The sequence below is a fragment of the Chrysoperla carnea genome, chromosome 5, assembly GCF_905475395.1.
Source record: "Chrysoperla carnea chromosome 5, inChrCarn1.1, whole genome shotgun sequence".
Lineage (NCBI taxonomy): Eukaryota > Metazoa > Arthropoda > Insecta > Neuroptera > Chrysopidae > Chrysoperla > Chrysoperla carnea.
The window spans coordinates 1,223,116-1,244,562 of record NC_058341.1 but is presented as its reverse complement, the minus strand read 5'-3'; the positions used below and the strand labels follow the sequence as shown (position 1 = coordinate 1,244,562).

The following is a 21,447-nucleotide window of genomic DNA, read 5'->3' as shown; positions in this document are numbered from 1 at the left end:
CTTCAAAAATTGTGGTCTAAGAAACGGTATAAGGTCGATCTTCACCCATCTGATAACCACGATGAGACATTAATAAAATTTTATTGATCTTAAAACACTTCTATCATGGTTTTTCTATCGAAAATTGTCCACGGCTATTTTGATTACATTAATTTTTTATCAATTTTTAACCACCGAACTAAAAAAGAGGGGTCTGTCAGTCTGTCTCTCTGTGGCATTTATTTGTTTGTTTTATATGATTTGTTTGAGCGCCTCAAGCTTTTACAAATAGTCGGTTATAAGTGACTCATAGATAAAATTATTTAAGCTTGTCCACTAAAAAGTATTTTTTATTAAAATTTTTTCTACTTCAATTTTGAAATATTCTAAGATTTACTGTCCATAAATACTGTTTCTATATTAATTAGACATAATACAGTGTGATTTGTACATTCAAGTAAACATTTCGGTTCATGATACACCGCACAAGAAGGTTTAACCTTACACCGCATTACATACGTACCTTGAAGTCATACAAATAAAATTACAATTAACATCATAAAATAATTAAAATCATACAACTGTTTAATTATTATTGTGTGTATGTATTCTGGTTCTACATACTACCGGTACTAACTAATTAAAATTAATCAAAATATAAAATATATGTTATATAGTCATTAAATAGTACAGAGTGTACCATCTACACTATGTCGCATTTAATATGAAGACACCTGCCCTATTTATAGCAAAAAATTTAATTTTAAAGTGAGCTTTTGTACTTTAAATTTTCGTTAAAAAATAACTATAAAAATTGGATATTAAGTAGTGACTTAATCATTACGGCACCATTCTGTATTTATCCTGTAAATTCCTACCCAAACTATATTGGTTAGTTTGTTTATCACAAACAAAAGGGAATAATTATCAACAACAATTTGTACATTTACAGGATGTACAAAGAAATATTACGACAAGAAATATTAGATTTTGTTATTATTATAGCAATAGTTTAAGAAATCGTTCAAAGTCAAACTAATTTTGTTTTTCTTTTACAGGTAAAAAATTTTTGAACATTCCTAGCAAGTAAGTTAAACAGCTTTCATCAAAGAGTATTATTGAACAAAAAAATCACAATTTTTCAAAATCAACTAAGAAAGAGATGATCTGAAGATGACTTGGTGCAGTTTTACTTAGAATTTTAAGTATTCAGTATAAATTTTACTCAAAAAACCATGACAAAGTCGAAGGATTTTTTAACACAAAATTTTACCAAAATTTCAAACATATATCTCTTTGCGAAAAGTCAATTTTGGAATTGCAATAATAATTTCTAGTTTTGGAATTTCTTCTGCTTTTTGACATGCTTTGAAGTATATAGAACAAAATAGATAAATAGAATAGAATAGAATATAGATATGAACAAAATTTCAGAGCGATGAAGAGATTTAGTATTTTCGATGCAGAAGTGTCAATTTTTGTTGGAATGGAGCTATAAATTTTGGAGAAACAGATTCTAAAACTATAAAGTAAAAGTTTTCAAACGAGCAGCTCTAAATTCGATGGTTTTTCACAAAGATACAGTGATTTTTTTTAATACTTTGGTGGAGTATATTTTAAAATATTAAATGAAGAATTAAAAGAAATATGTGTGACATCCGGTACATATATTATATACACAAAACTGATATAAATAAACATTTTACAAAACAATCTTCAATTACAAATTTAATTTTATTTTCACTAAAAATAAAATTTATTTGCATTTTGTGAACAAATTAGAATGTTGTTGTCAGAGTCAGAGTCAGTCGTCATTGGTGTGGCGTAATGTTTAGATATACAAATATAATTCATGCAATTATTTTATGACCCTTTCTTCTTTCTACATACCCTCGTCATCAATATAGTCATCATGACTTGTCGTCTTTTTATATACAAATAACAATTTTGTACAATAAAATTCACTTAATTGAATTTGAAATTTTCAATTTACGATTTCGCTGTTGATGTTTGCTGGCTGCAGTTTAACGAAACAATTTATGTAGAAGAGAACTCGAAGAGAGTTTTTATTAGTTTTGTATAATAAGATAAATTTTATGAGTTTTTAATTGAAAACTTTACACAATTTATTTGTCATTCTTAAATTTTAATTTGAACAAAATAATTTCTTGTTAAAATTTTATAATTTTACCTAGAAAGGTGGTTGGGTTGGGTTGGGTTGGGTTGGTTCCAAATACAAATTATTGGAAAATGGTAAAAAAAAGAATCAAATTTATTAGAAACAAGTGAAAACAAACAATTGACTGAGTTAATTGTTGAAATACCATGCATAGTCAATGTTGATTTCTTTATCACACTACACATACAAACATGTGACACATACATAAGTGATAATCAAGTATAGTACATATTATAAAATTTCCGCCTAATTGGCGCCCTCGCGGGTAAACAGTGATGTTTACGAAAAAATGTTTCAAACAAAAGTTGTTTAATTTTTGATAAGGAACATTTTTTACATTTAAACTTTTGTTTTATCTCTAACGATTTATAAGATGGGTCCTACGGACTCAAAAACTGCAATAACATTTCCCAATTATGGTACACTTTTTCATGGAATCACCCCAGGAGATGATTGAAAGTTTTTGGCACAGAGCATATAAATCATATAGCTGTTTCGAAAAATGCAAATAAATTTTTCAAGGACCACAAAAATTGAAACAAAATCGGCTACCTTCGCTAGAATCAAGGGAACATTTTTTGCGTTATTAAAATAAATACAGAATAAAAAGCTTATCTCTGCATTATATTCGTAAAGCTTATTGCCTACGTAGGTATATAATAAGTATGTAAGGTACGTGAGATAAAGTGAAATATAAACGTATTTTTAAAACCACACACACAAATAAAAGTACTTAGTTGAATGCTACGACCTGCTACGACCAGCTACGATCCAACTACCTACTATTTTTATGATCATTATCCATTTATGTGCTTAAATACGATTAAACATTACACGTGGTCTACACACACATGAAAAGTAGTCAAGTCTTTAAAAGATCATATAGTAAGTAATCACATAAACATCAATCCACTTTCTCTGTTACTGCCCGGCGCTCACACAGCAACGAAGGAAATGGTTTGGTCTGGCCATAGTCGAACCAGAAGAAATTAGGAAACTCAGCGCTAGGCAAATCCTGGGTTTCAGTACATCAGTTGGTTTTAATAGCCACTGAAAAGCGTAGCGGGGATAGAGTACAAGGGTCTATTTGGTTAGGTGCTCTGAACCATTGCTTCGAGGCCCGATGCTCGAGCATGGCCCGCTAACCTCCATACTCATACTCATACTCAATCACATAAACACATAAATTTTCATTACAAAACAACTCAAGATCAAGTCAAAAAATTTACTTGTTCTACCATTGACATTTACCAAGTGATATAGCCATAACATTATATGATAATTACATGTACTCTTATAGTAATATCACTTAGAATGATTCAACTTTTGCGTTTATTTTGACTTAGAATTGTCTTATTTATGACAAAACATAAAATTTCCTTGTACGTATTTTAAATTATCTCTGTTATCTTTAACTTCTGATAGCCCACTTTCATCACTCATTTTTTTAAATAATAAAAAATACAAATTGAAAAATTATAAAAATATTTTTACATATTCTCAAAATTCATGGCGAGCTGAATCGATTGAGAAAGTTTTAGTTTACTAGATGACCATGGTGAAAATGGCCGGTTAATGGCAGGCAAATCAGAACAATTACGTGTAATAAGGAATTTTGTCCCAATAAAATTTTAATTTCTATTAAAAAAAGTTATCATTCGATTATAACTTGCAGGATATCGTCCGATCAACTTTGGGACGCGAAATATTTTTAACGAAAATCACAATTGGATAATTTTTTTCAAAATAGAAACGATCTCCGATATTATAACTTTTTCTATGAAATATCCGTAATTTTAATGCAAGTGTCAAAGCTTTTCCACTTTTCCACTCCATGTACGCGTCCCTATTATATGGTTTCATGTCTATGTTATGCAGTACTTATGTTATAAATGCTTTTTTATAAAAAAATATAAGAACTCTCTTGAAGATTAACTTTTGTACATACATGAATGGCGTAGGTAAGTAAATTATGCACCAGGTCTTAGTGATTATGGCTACTATTCATTTTTCTAATCTCTGCTTTTATTTTGTATATTTCTAGTATTTTTATTTGTGATTAAATTGTTAAGATTTGTATATTTATAATGTAGGTACAATAAAGTAGGTATTATTTACTTCCATTTTCTAACTAAAAAGTAGCATCTTCGAAGGTTTTCTAGGATAGGTTGGCTTTTTTACCGTAGCTAAATACTGTTGAGTTGAAACGCGAGGAGACAAGATAAGATAATCGGCTCTATTCTAATATCTGGAACGGGCCCAACGCTCCCTTTTCTGCTACTAATTATTGAATTATTTACAAGCGTTTACAAAATTTAAAAGGTCTCGGACAAATTTTTCGGGTACGGAACCCTTAAATCTCACTTGAAACATATCCAAGAACATTCTCCATTAAATTACTTTTTTCCGAAAAGCCTTTTCCAAACTGAACCGATTTTCATGATAATCGTTAATTTTTTTAGTTTTTTTCGCGTACGGAACGTTAAACTCGCCCTTGAAATTTAGCTATGAACACTCTCCATTAAATTACCTTTATAATGAATAAAACAAATAAAATCGGTTCATCCGCTTAGGCGCTACGAGGCCACAGACGAACAGAGAGACAGGCACATACAAAGTTTGAACGATTACAGAGAAAGTTTGTCCGTTTTTTTCTTTGTTCTTGTTTCAGCTATTTGAGTAAGGTGAAGAGGATAGGGTAAAAATAGGATTTAATTCCCCATGACAGTTAAATGCTTGGTGGTAATGGAAGTAATGTGTTGTTCTAGTCTTTCTGGTTTTTCTATTATTTATTTATTTTTTAGTGTGATGTTTTAAATTTATTTAAATAAAATTAAAATTACGATTCAAAGTACTTAGATAATGCAGCAGACGATGTGTATTCATTCTATCTACTCTGTGTGAAATGTGGTTTTTATTTATCTAGAAAAAAACAAGAAAACTAATCTAGGAAAAAAAACCCAGCTGCTACTGCAATGTGTTTATAAGATGTGATTTTTCTCATTCGAGATAAAAATCGACTAATTTTTTTTAATTATTAATTTAGAAACTAAAACATTCATGAATAATTATTAAATTAGTTTAAAAGACTCCCTTTCATTTGATACCAAACATGCTATCATTAGATCGAAATCTGTTTTTCGATCATAACTTTATGCCCTCTAGTATGCGCAATATAAAGTTAAATGTGACGCAATTTCAATTCAAAAATCAACCTTGGATCGATTTTTTTCGATATCTCAAAAAATACCCGCCCAATCGTTAAATGAACCCGATTTTTGAATTTTTTGGGTCACTTATACCTTAAAAACTGTGTTTCATCAAATTCCGAAACATAATTTTTTTTTTTATTTTTTACCATTTTTTGAAGGGGTACCCCTTGGAAAAAAATCGAAAAAATCAAAAAATTTTTTCTGTTTCAGAATTCGATAAAACTTAGTTTATAATGTAATTTTGACCCAAAAAATTCAAAAATGGAGTTTATTTGACGATTAGGCTAGTAGATTTTGAAAAAAACAAGTAATGGGATAGATTTTTGGCGATATCTCAAAAATTATCCGTCCAATCGTTAAATGTACCCCATTTTTGAATTTCTTGGGTCAATTATACCTTAGAAACTTTGTTTCATGAAATTCCGAAACAACAAAATTTTTTGGATTTCTTGCAATTTTTTGAAGGGGTACCCCTTGGAAAAAATCGAAAAAAATCAAAAAATTTTTCTGTTTCAGAATTCGATAAAACTTAGTTCAGAAGGTAATTTTGACCCAAAAAATTCAAAAATCGAGTTCATTTGACGATTGGGCTGGTAGATTCTGAAAAAATCAGTCCTAGGATCGATATCTCAAAAATTACCTTATAAACTAAGTGAATACTGACCAAATCTTAGTGAATACTGATTTGTGGATAATTTACAGCGGATCATTTGTGTGAACATTTGTAAATGGGTTTTCACTCCGTAATCATCTAATCCGGTCGATCAAACTTAGTTTATCAGGCAATTTTGACCCAAAAGTTAAGTTTGACGCAAAGTTAAAAGTGACGCATAGCCTATAACTAGCGGACAATCAAGGCGCTTTTAACGATACCTCACTTGCAAATTATGATAAGTAGTTTAGAAACCAGGTGAGAACAGATGAACATGCATACATACCGGTTCAACACATAACCCTCGCCATAGTATGTAGTCGGGGTAAAAAGCGAAAGTTAAAAAGATTATCCTTCCATATTAAGTTCAATTCAACTTGAATGCATAAAGAATTAATAAATAAAAATTGAATAGTAAAATATGACATAAAAATATGAAAAACACTTCCTTCTTTATCCTGTCTACATTCACACAACACACCTATCCTACAGGAATATGTGTTGATAATTGTTGCATATTTTATCCTATAAGGATATATAAAAAAAAAGATAATATAATATACACACATCGTGTGAGATATTCAATGGATTATAACCCATAAACTGAATCATCTTGAATATAACAACATATTAAATATACAGATTGGAATTTATTCTATTTTCCATTATCATTGTCTGCAGTAAGAAGACATTCTTATTTATAAGACAAGGACAGGCTCTTTAGACAATTAATAGATGATATTGTGTACGCATTACGCAATCATAACATTTCAAATAACATAAACAAAGTCTGTACAACTGATGAACTTACTGAGTATTTCTGTTCATTTAAGAAACCCCCACCCCACTCTTCTAGCGTCTAACAACTTACTCAACACGTATCAAAGCTTCAATACAGCTTCTATAACACCTCTTGCTTAGATGCATTGCTTAACGCATGTATTCTGTCATACTCGTGGTAGGCCAATGATAGTGCGTACAATATCATCTATTAATTGTCCAAAGAGTCTTTTCTTATCATATACATAAGAATGTCCATAAAAACTTTTCTTACTACATATATCATAATGGTAAACAGTATAAAATCCAATCTGTATACACCAGGTGTATGTTGAGACAGTATATATAATACAATTGTGAATATCATCTTCGAAGGATAATATGTCGTTGTGTAGAATGTCTAGGTGTGCTAGGAGCTATTATATTTAAACTCTACACATAAACACACTAGGTACTGTTCGAAAGTATCTAGAACCACCACAAAGGAAAAAAAATAACAGAGTAGAAAGAGCTATTCAGTAATAGTGATAAAATTTCACAGCTATACGGGTAATAAAAGATAAGGTGGAAAATGCGTAGGTACTGTTAGGGTAATATTGTGTTGTGTGTAAGTGATGACGGTATATAAAACGTAAATAGGTATACGGAGGTTCATAAAAAATTGAACCATATATGAATTCAAATAGATCCTTTAGGTTCAAGATGTTAGATCCTGAGATGTAAACTTCTTTACAGAAAATTAACCGTAATTTAACAAAATTTTTTTAATGGGAAACCCAATATTTTGAGGCTTAAACAAAGATTTAAGCGACTTCTTAACATGTTTAAGAACAATTCCTCAAAATTTTTAGCTCATTAACGAGCTAAAAAAAAGTTGTGTTATAAGTATGACGGCTATGTGTGTGTGTATGTCTGTCTGTGGCATCGTAGTGCCTAAACGGATAAACCGATTTTAATTTTACTGGTTTCGTTTGAAAGGTAATTTAACAGAGAGTGTTCTTAGCTTTTAAGTGGGAGTTTAGGGTTTCGTAACCTAAAACTTTGCCTGGGGTTTTTTAAATTTTGTAAATTTCACTTGGTTTCTGTTCAATTTCTAATTACTTTTTAGGAGATCCCGTTGCCAAGTGACAAAAACCCGAGTCCTTTTTCAAACTAGGAACTGGTCACAAAATGATTTCAGTAAAATTAGTCATACGCTTTTTTTGCCACAGCCGTTCAATTTTTTGAATGTACGCACAAATATGTACTTTACGTACATAGACAATCACCAAGAGAAACGTCATATACACCCACCAACAATACTATAGACACTACCAACAAAATAATATAATTCCCCTAAAACTAAACACACCAGAACTAACTATATAACAATACTCAGAACGTTCTTGTAGAGTAGTAACGTAGGTAGTATAGTAAGAACGTAAAATAGTAAACGTAGATAGTAAAAAACAATCCAGATTTACGAACTGGAAATGAAATTTAACCACCTATTTAGTAACACTTCAATAAATTTATTTAAAAAGTTTATTCACACAACCAACAATTTTTATTTTCAATTACTATTAAATTATTTTTTTATGTGCATAAGTCTTTTTAAAAATCATTTTCACAGTTTTTTTTTTTGCGTCTCTCTTTCTTGATTTCCTCTTGGGTTGATTCGGTTTTTGTATATCCGAGATTTATTTCCCTCTACCCCATATTTAAGGAATAATATAATTTTAATTATACAGTTTTATTATTCTCACGTCTTACTTAATAAATTAATTAGGAATAATTGTTCATCTTTTTTTACTAGTACAGTACAATATGTTACAAAAATCGCACAAATTAAGGAAAATAACATGATCCGCTTGATTTTTTTCCTAAAACCTGGTGGAATATGTTTCTTAGGGGTCAAATATCATTCGGAAACCATGAGTTAATTGCATAAAATGTTTCTATTTGTAATTAAACAATAAATTGTTAAAAGTTGACTTAACAAATTAATAAATAGGCAACTTGTATGACGTATATGAATGATTATGATACAAACATACAACATATATGCAATACAAGTTGCCTATTCATTAATTTTTAAGGGCAAGGTAAGTTTAGACTTATAGTTGAAATTATTTATACCTTATTTTCTACTTTGATGATGAATTTTACTTATAATTTCACGAATGTAGACGAAAAATAAGAATACAATTTTTCGTTATCTGCCTTGTTTTTCGAAATATTCTTTTATAGAGAGAAGTCAATCGAGGAAAGCTTGTAGTGGGTTTGAAGGGAGCCGTATCTAGATCTACTAAGTTAATCTTTAGCTGACTCCAATATTCGTCAGGAACATACAAAGATTAATAAAAATTTTGTTATAACTTTAGGTGAAAATAAATAATAAATACAAAAAGCTTTGCTCCCTTTTTCAGTTCGATTCAATCTCATAAAAAACATTTCATAAAACACGAAAAATTTTTTTATTTGTTTTATACGATTTTGTACTACAAAGAAAAAAATTTTATATGAAAAAATATGACTTTCTACATTGAATGAAATATTATTATCAATTCGTAAAGCGTATTTTATACAGGGTGAAACAGGAGGAATGTAAACAAAAACTCAATGTATATACCTATGTTCCAAAAGAAAATTATATATAAAGCCACAGTAAGGTTGGGTTACCTTATCCCAGACTTCGAGTACTAAGTATCGGGAAAAGTAGCCCTGGAGATGGATGAATGAATGGATGTTTGTTACTCAATCCCACCAGAGTGGCTGAACGGAGCTGGATTGAATTCGGCAAAGAAATAGATTAGCACTGTTTATTCCAGTAAAATGTTTGAATCCTGAGCCATGTTTTGGACTAAATACTGAATTTTAATATGTGTAAAATGTACTTTCAAGGTCAAATACGTTTCTTCTGGCTCACCCTTTCCAACTTTATATAGTGGGGGAACAACAGCTTGCCTGACCTTGTAGAATGAAAAAAATCAGTACAACTTACAAGGTACCCCTTCAAATAAAATGTATTCGATCATAAAGTTTAATAAAATAATGAAATATTTTTCTATTATTGCTGCAGTCACCGCTGTTGTCACTGGTGACAATAATAGAAAATATTATTTTATTATAACACTGCGACTGCAAGCAAGAAAAAAAATGATTAAACTTCTTCTAGAACTGGCTAGCGTTCCCCTAGTTAAATATATATACTAATAATTTTATATGAATTTGTACGATTTGTAGATACCTAAGTCGAATCGAAGGAATTTTATAGTTTTAGTCATTTATTTATGGATTTTAATAGCTAGGGGTGAAAATGGTAGTAAATTGAAAAATCACGATAATATAGTGACATTTTGAAGTATATAAAAATGTAACGTTTAGGAAAAAAAAACGCTAAATTAGATGACAAAGCATAGGCGATCTCCCCGTTCGACTCAAAGCTCTTATTAATTTCATTTCGTGGGTGTGGGTGTGGGTGTGGGTGTGTTTATTCCCATATTGTTTAAGGCCAGTCGTTGGAAGTTTGCGGGATTAATTTAGAATTTCCATGCTTCTCGCATGGACAACTATATGTCGCGTGTTCACGTGTAGGAAAGCCATTGTCTTTATATATTTATGCTCCGAAAAACCAAACTAAAAACGTAGTTTATCAAAAAGCTTTAAATTGAATAGATATATTTATTATGTTTTGTTATGTATTGATTATATTTTGTTGTGTTAATAAAACACATAAAACATGTTAAAATGACCAACAATAATCACGAACCAAAAGTTGTAAAAAAAAAAGTTGCAGGTGATACGAAGTTCACCGGGTCAGCTAGTACCTTAATATTAATTTCCAATGAACTTAAAGAATTCTAGATAAAAAATGTGAGCATTTCAATGAATATTTCTATAACTCTTACATAAAAGATATAAAAATTTCTAAATAACAAATCTTTTACATTTTTATTTAGTTCAATAAATTAATATAAAGAAATCCAGCAAACAAACATGATCGACATTTAAATAACTGTTTTATTTTGACCTCTTTCCAAAAAACGTTTATTTAATTTGGCAGCCAGTTTTACTACAATATTTGCATCTTTAAATATTCACTTCACATACAGCCAAAAAATATTGCTTGTATAGTGAAATTCATTTATAACGACAATCTGTTCCATATATGACATAATTTTAGATAGGTATACTTTATAATAATTCCTTCTCCAAGAATATATTTTGGAATTGGTTAGAGACAGCGAGCTCTTGGGCAAAAGTTTTATATCGTGTATATATGAAATATATATCAAGAAACGTTTTAGTTCCAAGTTTGTAACGCTTAAAAATAATGATGCAAGGAAAACAATTTTGTCGTAGGTGTTGCTGATTAGTCCATTTCCGGTTGTCTGTCTGTCGTGTGTCGTCTGTCCGTCTGTCACCACGATTACTCAAAAACGAAAAAAGATATCAAGCTGAAATTTTTACAGGGTGCTCAGATCGTAAAAAGTGGGGTCAAGTTCGTAAAAGAGCAACATAAGTCATTGGGTTTTGGGTCTGTAGGACAAGGTCGATGAAACACGTCGCCATAATTGTGTTGCATTTAAAACTTTTCTAACTTTTTCTAACAAGCACTGACATTTAATTCTTTCTATACGGGGTATTTAAATAATTAATTCAGTCAATTGTTTGTTTCACTTATTTATAAAATGTTTTGAAAATGGGACAATGAGCCTCATTTTTTTATTTTTTTCAATGAAATTATATAAAAACCGACTTACCTTGGTCGGTTTACTTCTTGGAAGATTTCTTCTAAGCAAGGAAATGTTCTCGAACAATAGACATCTTGAAGAATAACCTAGAAAAAAAAACAAATTCTAATTAGAAAAACTAATTTCCATTCGATGTCGAATTATATTCGTAAACGAATTCCACTGTACGGTTTTATATACGGACTAAACATAAAACTGTAAGAATATATGAATTTATTTTCTATATACCTTTTCGAATAATCTATGTGGAATAAATACAACCATAAAAAATAATATAAAGAAAAACGACGATCGAAAAAGAGAAAAAAAAACAATTACGAAAAACACGTACGAACATTAAATACGTTGTTTGTATATCCACCCACATCATTATACATTAATTATTTATTATGTACACATAAACGTCTCGTAAATAGATATACATCATTTTACTGAACATCCTATGTGTTTTTATAAGACCTGTTTTCCATGAAATTGAAGAAACTTCGATTCATATATTTTTTTCTTTAAAAGACAAGAGCGATAGAAATCATTTTCTTAGTAAAAAATAGTAGTAATTTTGACCGAAAAATAACGAAAATCACTATATTTCATGAAATCAATATTTCAGTCCCCGAGGGTTTTCAGCTTGAGAGACTATGGAGCAGATATTTCGAAAACAGATTGTCTGATCGAATTTTTGATGGGGTACTCCTTTTATTTATGAATATTTTGCTAAAAACCAGAAACGGAATGTCAAATTTGACTCAATAATTATTAAGAAAATTGTTTTCGTCGGTATAAGCAATAATCGTTTACCTTTTTGGTCAAACCCATTCAGAAGAAGTAATGCTGGATAAAAGTGTATCGTTAATTTTTCAACTGGTTATTGTTTTATTTCATATACATCATAATATTTCGATTATTTAATGTACTTTCTGTGTCTTAAAACAGTGTTTTATACATTTTAACAAGAAAATATATGCGGCCTCCATTAAAAAGCGGAAAAAAATACCCAAAAAAAGAATTATTGGTACATATTTTGTATTTTTTCTTCTTTTTTTTGGAGGCATACAAGGTTACAGCCAAGGTTAAAAGGTTTTTGATATATACGGCTGTTTAAAAAGTTCTTGAACCGGGAAGGAGAAAACTAGAAGAGAATAATTAGTCGAATTACACGAAAAAGATAAAAAAGTATTTTGCTGCTCACTTAAATGAAGAGAATTTCCGAATTAATTGCGGGTATGACATATTCAAAATTGGATTTTTAGGTAAAATCTCGATAATCAAAAACGTCCAGTTATCGAGTCAATTTTCGCCCTTCTGCACTTTCCACAACCCTCTCTTCACAGTCAGTCAGTCACTCAAAAATGATATTGTCTGTTTGTATATACATCAAATATGACTCTTTGTAATGATTCTAAAGACACAATAACACGTGTTTAATGCTGTATGTACAGTCTCGTTTACATAAATACTTACGGCAATGATTCATTTTATTTGAAATAAATATTTTCAGAGGAAAAACTCTTGTACTTGGAACACCCCTGGTTTTACTGAGTGCCAATAATTGAGACTCTACTGTTTATGTTTTTCAGCTCTTTTGACTGGCATTTCTAAAATAATTCGAAAATGCAGAAAATAATCATTTTTCCTTAAAAAGGCAGGTCTCTATTTCGTAAATAACGGTTTATTTCTACATGGAAACCTCGGTAAATCTGCCCCAATTCTAGTCAAAACTTCCAAACATACATTCGGGATAGATGCATTGGGATAATACCTCAATTATCTTTCAGATAAAAATCATCCCATAATAACCCAAAAAAAAAATACAACCTCTGTATTATAAACAGGAAAAAAAATATGATATATAAATATTAATAATATTCCATATTCCCATAAATGTCTTCGATGTGAACCAAGTTTATATTCTTCCATTTGGTCTTCTCTAACGTTATCTTTCTGGTAGCTGGTAGCTGGTAGCTACTATACATGAATATGAACATAGAAAATTCGAGCAAGAAACATTGGTAAAAAATGTCGATATAAATATTGAAATAATATGTATAATAAATTTTAGCTAAAAAAATAAAAATATATAAACTTAAGGTAGTTTACGAGAAAAACTACTGAAAAATTTAAAAGGCCTACATTCAGGCGTAGTATTTAATAGCCATTTTAGTAAGCCTGGAATACTAAACCGTCTTTTTACAAAAGTGTTCACACTCAAACAGAAATGACTTCTTTTTCTGAGGGAATGAAAAAATTATACAATTTGAAACATGCTTAAAATTGATAAATATTAGTTGTAGACCCCGTTCTAAAATAAATCTGGATGTCACTTGCATTAATTGTTAGAAATCCCATAAAAAAAACATTTCTGGTCTATCGAAAATTTTCATTTTCACCCTTTGAAAATGTACCCCTTTGAAAAAATCCGAAAAAACCAAAAATTTTTTCACACACTCACTTTCAATGAAAATCATTTTCCAAAGTAATTTTGGCCTAAAAATTACGAAAATCACATTGATTTGGATGCCGGACCCGTATATTTCAAGATATCAAGCTTTTCGCTCTCAACATTTTCAGCTTGAGAGGTTATGAAGCGATATTTCGAAAATAGATCGTCTAATCGATTTTTTGCTGGTCGCATTGTTTTTGCCGGAGTATAATTAGTCTGAGAATGTGTTTTAATAGTTTTAGGCGAAAATTTCTTATACTTAGACCATTCACTTAAGCGTCTATCTTGAAAATTTTGTTCTAGGAGAAATTTCTAACAGACTGTACACTAGTGGAAAAATTAATGATATTTAAATGAATCTTCGATGGCTAAGCCTAAACTACCTTTGAATAATTTTAAGGAAAGAGAAAACCGTACCATCGAAGACGAAAAATGAAAATCCACTATAAAACCCATTAAAAAAAACCACATAGAGTGTATTTATTGACCTTCAAATAAATTAAATTATTTAAATCAGTCAACTGATAAACTTGACTGGGTTTTATTTGATATTCCTGTAGGACTGTTGTACTAAGTAAGTTATTATATAGTAAAGGATATTATTTTATGATCAACGTGAAATATTGTCTGGAACAAAAGGTTTATATTATTATGATTATATTATACAATTGTGTGCGGTTAGTTGGTTACCTCGTTGTCAAAATAATTCAATTTTTGTTCTATATAAAGCCCTTTTTATAGGTTTTTTTTGTACAAGAATTTTATTGTAAAATATATTCAGTTTTACAGTTCAGTTCAAGTAAAAAAATTCTAAGCCATAACAAAAATTTATTAACTAGCCAAAAATCTATTTAAATATCTCGAATTTAAAACCGCTGATAGTAAAAACTTCGGAAAATCATGAAGAAAATTTATTACAGATTCTGTTTATGCAAAAAAACATTACCTTACGGCTTTTTCCAAGAAGACAATTTGAAAAAACTTTGGTTTTTGACGCTTTTTCGATACTTTTAGATCATTTTTTTACATTAACGTCATACAAATTGCCTAACTTATGATGTTTTCAGATGATTTTCTTATATTTGCGTCATACAAGTTGCCTAGTTGGCTACTAGTTGACCAGTCACGTGACAGTCAACTACTAAAATGATTGATGATCTGATCGGCTTTTCGACTAATTTTCGGACGGTCGTATCATTAGTTCATAAGAGAAGGACTGAAGTAGATTCTCCCATTATTATTTTCTAAACTCTCTGTACATTTGAATTACTAAATAACATATTACATAAATAAATGTTGTTATTTTTGTTTTTTTATAAAAAGAAATAATCATAATATAAATACAACAATTTTTCGTTGTAAATTTATTTAGCATCATAAAACACGCAAGTTTTTTTTCTTTCCGTTTTCCTTTCTTTACCATCAACATCCATCCTTACATTTCGTATAGCTCACTAAAACCCACGTGACATTTTAACGATCTTTCTAACACACACAAAAATGTTATGTTTATTTGTGGGATAGATGTATGAGATATTCTTTTACTCCTTATTTATTGGAAGAAATATCTTTTTATACCTTCCCAAAAAATAGAGTGTCCTTGTTAAAATTTATGTAGAGGTTATGATTTACAAAGTAAAAAGAATATTTGAGGAATGTACAGAACGTACGAGTAAATCTCTAATGAGGTGATTAAATATTACTGAACGATTGATGCGAGTGCTGACGGGTTAGTAAAATAATATCTAGAAATGTTCGAATCTGTCTAAAGCAAATTTTCTTTTCATTGGCGCGTTAAAAGTTAAAGTTTCCTACTTAAAGCGTTTGTAATATTTGGTGTCAAAGTTTTACATGTATCCCAAATTGTTAGGGAAGCCACCCTGTAGATCAGGATAGATATCTTTGCTCCCTAACATCATATAAAAAGATAGTTATGTTACAGGGTACGGACGTACGGACAGCTCCTGTGGATGAATGGATAAAGAATAATTTTTTTTCGAAAGTTATTTGAAATGCATACTGCAGCAAGGTTATGTGTGATTATATTATTTTTAAGAGGGGAGAAAAATGATAATTCGAATTCGTTATTTATAGTTATTGGTCTCAAATGTGTGTACGATTTCGATATGATTGTTTGAAAGGGTGTGAAAATTTATTGCAAATTACTTTGATTATTGAAAACACGATTCTAACATTTTCGAAGCAGAGTTTGTGAATCAGTCGAAATGTGAATCTGAACTTATACAAGATGAAAAGTAAGTATTATTTTTCAATATTTCAAAAAATCGAAAATTGAAAATTTTGTTTAATTATTTAGCTTTCAATATTTCGAAAACCAAGCCAAATATCGAAAAATTTTATTCTTATTTTTCGTCTACATTCATGAAGTTATAATAAAATTCAACATCAAAATTGAAAATAAAGTACGAAATAATTTCAAGCACAAGTCTAAACTTGACTTGGCGCTCGGACTATAATAATTATAGTCCGAGCGCCAAGACAAGTAAAATAATTTAAAATGAAATCTTAAACGTCGATAAATAAAAGGAAAAAAACAGATTTTATTCCTGTAAGATCATAAAACTGTATAATTAGTTCCTGAATTACAACGCAATATATTTTTTATTTTTACAGATAAATATAAAACATTTTTTATTCCCAATTTATTATTAATAAGATTGTCCTATATAAATAAATAAGAAGATATTCCCGTATCCTGTATTAAAATCTATCTCTCGTTTATTATTATTATATAGGTTAAATACACATACATGTATTTTTACAATAACATATTAGGGATACAAATAGCTATCCTGTATCGTCCCGTTCAACCTTCTATGCCCTTACATCCTTGTAAAATAATATGTAGTAATAATTCCTTTTACAGAATTTTTATTTTTATTAGAAATCTTTATTATTATATGAACTTTCGATTTAATTTATTAGTTTTGTTTTATTTCTTAAAGGTTTCGATGTTACACGGGGTAATTTTCTTTCTAGATATTTACAAAAACGGTCGATTTAGGGGAGAAATTTTTAAACTAGTCGGTGGAAATTAAAGTTAAAGACCTGAGGTATTAATGAAAACAAAAAAACCCGTTGTGCCTCACTAATTAAGGATGTATGAGCGTAGTAGTGGGGACACAAATTTAAAACAAAATATATTTTTTCAATTTTGTTGTCGAAAAGTAAGAATAAAATTTATCGTTAATTGAAGTAATTTTTAAAATATCGAAAATTAAAATTTTTGTTTAATTATTTAGCTTTCGGATATTTCGAAGGCAGATATCGAAAAGTTTTTTTCTTATTCATCATCAAAGTTAAAAATAAGGTACAAATAATTTCAACCACAAGTCTAAACTTGTCTGCGCACTTGTACTACCTTAACAAATTTGCAGAATCAATCATAGTAAAAAGAATAATTAATTCTGGGCCCCAAAAAAGAGGAAGTTCTTTACACAGTCAACACGATAGCTCATTTTTTTCCGCTGTCTGATTCAGCTCTTCCCTGATAAAATGATCAGTCATTCTTCGACGACCTCTCGGATTTTTACCCCTGCCTGTGGCATCGTAGCGCATAAACGAATGAATCAATTTTGATTTTTTTGATTTCGTTTGGAAGGTAGTTTAATGCAGAGTGTTCTTGGCTATGTTTCAAGTGCGAGTTAAGGGTTCCGTTCCGAAAAAACTACAAAATGCTAGAATAAAAGTAGTAGAGAGATAGTATATAAGACAAGCCTTGTTTATCCTACCCGAAATCCCACAGTAGTCGAACTTTACTTCAAAAAACTTCCTCCGTATAGATAAAAGAAATTAAAAGAAATTAGATAAAAGCTCATTTTTTTCCGCTGTCTGATTCAGCTCTTCCCTGATAAAATGATTGAAACACACGGGTCATGGGTCAGTCATTCTTCGACGACCTCTCGGATTTTTACCCCTGCCTGTGGCATCGTAGCGCATAAACGAATGAATCAATTTTGATTTTTTTGATTTCGTTTGGAAGGTAGTTTAATGCAGAGTGTTCTTGGCTATGTTTCAAGTGCGAGTTAAGGGTTCCGTTCCGAAAAAACTACAAAATGCTAGAATAAAAGTAGTAGAGAGATAGTATATAAGACAAGCCTTGTTTATCCTACCCGAAATCCCACAGTAGTCGAACTTTACTTCAAAAAACTTCCTCCGTATAGATAAAAGAAATAAATAAATAAAGAAACCATGATAAAAAGGAACATATTCTATCCATATTCTAAAAACGTTTACGAGAGATATAAAGTATTTATTAATTTGAAAGATTGCGAGTGTAAGACGAGTAAAAAAAAAGACAAAATGGTTGTAAGATACCTATTAACTAATAATTATGATCTTCTATTCTCGTTTTTTTTTTTAACGAACTCAGAACATAACAATAACAACAGCTCTCACATCATCATAATTTACGAGTTGTTTTGTATGCGTTTAAGTATCTTCATAATATTCTTTTTGTGTCTTAATAATAATCAAGTTTTATGTGTTATGTGTTCTGTAAGAGAGAGATTCAGTTTTAATGTGATACTTATGTACTCACTAGATCGAAAAATGTGTAGGTTAGGTTAGGTTAGAGTGGCTATCCTGGAATGGGATACACTTAAACCACACGGTCCGTTGTTATAACGAAAAAGGATTGGCCCAGCCCCCAACCACTACTACATGAACCAATTGGAGTTGTTTAGGAACAGCAGAAGTGCTTTGACGTCAACGGACTTCACCACCTCGTGGCAAGAGCTGGGTAGTGACAGAGAAGATGATCTGCCCCAGGCTTTTAGCGTGCCTGCCACCTAGTCAGTGTGTCCTGTAATAAGGATTTTGCTAATAGAAGCCCTTGGAAGTGATATAAAATCTTCGGAACTCCTACGATTATACTCAGACCATATCTGTCTTGTAGTACCACAAGTACGTTCCTCCCTCCATCTAAGACCTTTTTTAAGATATCCTTTTTTAGGAGCCACATGCATTTCGCAAATGGAACTCCCGGATGTCTAGTGATGCTTGTTTCCGGCAGCATTGTGCCATTTCTAGCAAGCTTGCCGGCTTCACAATTTCCGGGTATGTCTCTGTGTATCTTTTTAAAAATGTGCATATTTAAAAAAACAAAAACTGGCCAGAAAAGAAATTCAATTTTATCAAAATCGTTCTAGTAGTGTGATGGAATAAACAAACTTTCACTTTTATAATATTAGTAGGATATTAGATGGCATATTTGAATAATTTCTCGTTTCTGTCTTTAAGGGCTAACAAGTATTCTATATGGTTTATAACTCAGGCAAATTTAAAAGGGAACCATTTGGATAAATAAGTCGAAAAATTGTCTTTCTCAAGCTTTACAACTGTAGATTAAATTTTTCGAACGAAAGTGTACACCAAACAGGAAAAAAATAAACATTTAATGATGAAAATGTCGTTTTTATGATTATTTTATGAATGGATTGTAAGCGTGAGCTGATTATTATCATACAGATAATTTCTTTCATTGATTTATTCGTTAAATTCTACAACTTTCTGTAAACACGCTATAAAGTCTTTATTTTTCAGGGCTATAGATAGTGTAATTTTTTTGATTTGCCAACTTTTAAACGCGTCTTCTTGTCAAGACCTTTTTAACGAGTACCCACATGACATGGTTCGGGCAGATATATGCCGAATATCGGGCTCTATCTGAAGAAATTTTTCGAAATTCCATCTTCAGTACAAAAGTAATAGCTCCATTACCTTCGACAATTCGTTAATAAATTATATATGAACCAATTAGCCAAATTTAATTAATTAAGCATTAGATAAAAAAAAAAGTTAATTGATTAACGCTCCCATGAATCTGATATGAATCAATAAATTTTGTTCACTCATATATTTTTTGAATCACTTGATAAATTAAATCTACCTACAATTAATTACTCGAACCAACCAATTTCAATTTCATTGATTAAAATCAACAATTATTATTTGTTTAAAATAATGTATTATGGACACCAAAAAAGTAATTTTCAATTTATCTGATTTAATTTTTTGATAAATTTAATTTGATTACCCGGCCACATATAACATATTTTTTTCTCGAAAACATACATCCCTGGCTCATTTTAGGTTTTTAGGGAATTACCGAAGGAAATGAAGCTATTGCTTTTGTATTGATGATGGAATTTTGGAAAAATTTCTTCAAAGGTTCATCGTTCCGATCTACTACATGTCAAAATTTACAAAATTTCAAAAAACCCCGTCAAATTTTTGGGGTACGGAACCCTAAACTCGCATTTGAAACATATCTAAGCCAAACTGAGCCGATTTGGAAGATCATCGCCAATTTTTGTTTTTTCGGATACGGAATCCTTAATTCACGGTTGATTGACATGGCTAAGAACATTCTCCATGAAATCACCATTCAGAAAACACCAAAAAAAAATCAAAATAGGTTCATCCGTTTAGGTGTTACGATGCCACAGACAGACAGACACACACATATAGCGGTCAAACTTCCACCCCTTTTTTTTAGTTCGGGGGTTAAAAACGAACGTGTCTGTAAACTCTCTAGAGGTCGCAATTTAAGCTCGATTTGAATAAAATTTGGTATCAAGAAAGCTTTTGGTATTCGAAAGGTCGACCGAGAAAAATCGACCGATAAACAAGGGTTGGGAATGCGCAAATTACAAAATTTCAAATTTTTTAAAAATAAAAAATATTTTAGTAGTTTTTGACCAGTTTTAAGCAAAAAAGTATTATTGTGATTTTTTCTCTAATCTGTTAGTTTTCGAACAAAAAATTCTTGAAAAATTAAAAATGCTGATTTAAAGAAAAATGTGTTATTTTTCCAATCTCTGAGGGAATTCACTTAGCTCTTACAGCTCCTGCGATACGAATTTTTCGTTGTTACCTTGATTTTGAGAGTAATAACTTTTTTCGATTCTAATTTTACAATCATAATATTATTTATTAATAAAAAATATCTGTATATATCTATCTGTTTTATAAAATATCTGTTTTAATATCATGATTATTATTAAATAGATATGCGATACCAACTCTTCACAGATATTATTAGAGTACGATTTTAATTAAAATGTCTGCTGTTATCTCTATCTCGAATGTTTTTGTTTATATACGGGTGTTACATTATATATTAATTTATTCTTCTATCTTTTTCTATCTAGAAAACATATTCAACATTCAGCTATTATACAGAATGTTACCACAAATAAGTGAAAAAGCTATCCAATATTGAATCCAATCAATTATTATAATTTCTCAAAAGAAGACAAGTGGAAATTACAAAATTTAAAAAAACCTCCGACAAATGTTTTTGGTACTGAACCCTAAGAATACTTTTCATTAAGTTACCTTTTCCAAGCTGAGCCGATTTTGAAGATCATCGCCAATTTTTTAATTTTTTCAGAAACGGAACCCTAAACTTGCGCTTGAAACATAGTTAAGAACATTCTCCATTA

General features: G+C 30.2%; 1 long non-coding RNA gene across 1 annotated transcript in view; it reads right to left on the bottom strand.

The window, feature by feature from the left end:
• Positions 1–11,549: 11,549 nt before the first annotated feature.
• LOC123300718 overlaps positions 11,550–21,447 on the bottom strand; it is a 77,833-nt gene continuing 67,935 nt past the window's right edge. Inside the window, exon 3 of the long non-coding RNA XR_006535393.1 lies at positions 11,550–11,624. This is a non-coding gene — a long non-coding RNA (uncharacterized LOC123300718). The remainder of the gene's footprint in view (positions 11,625–21,447) is intronic.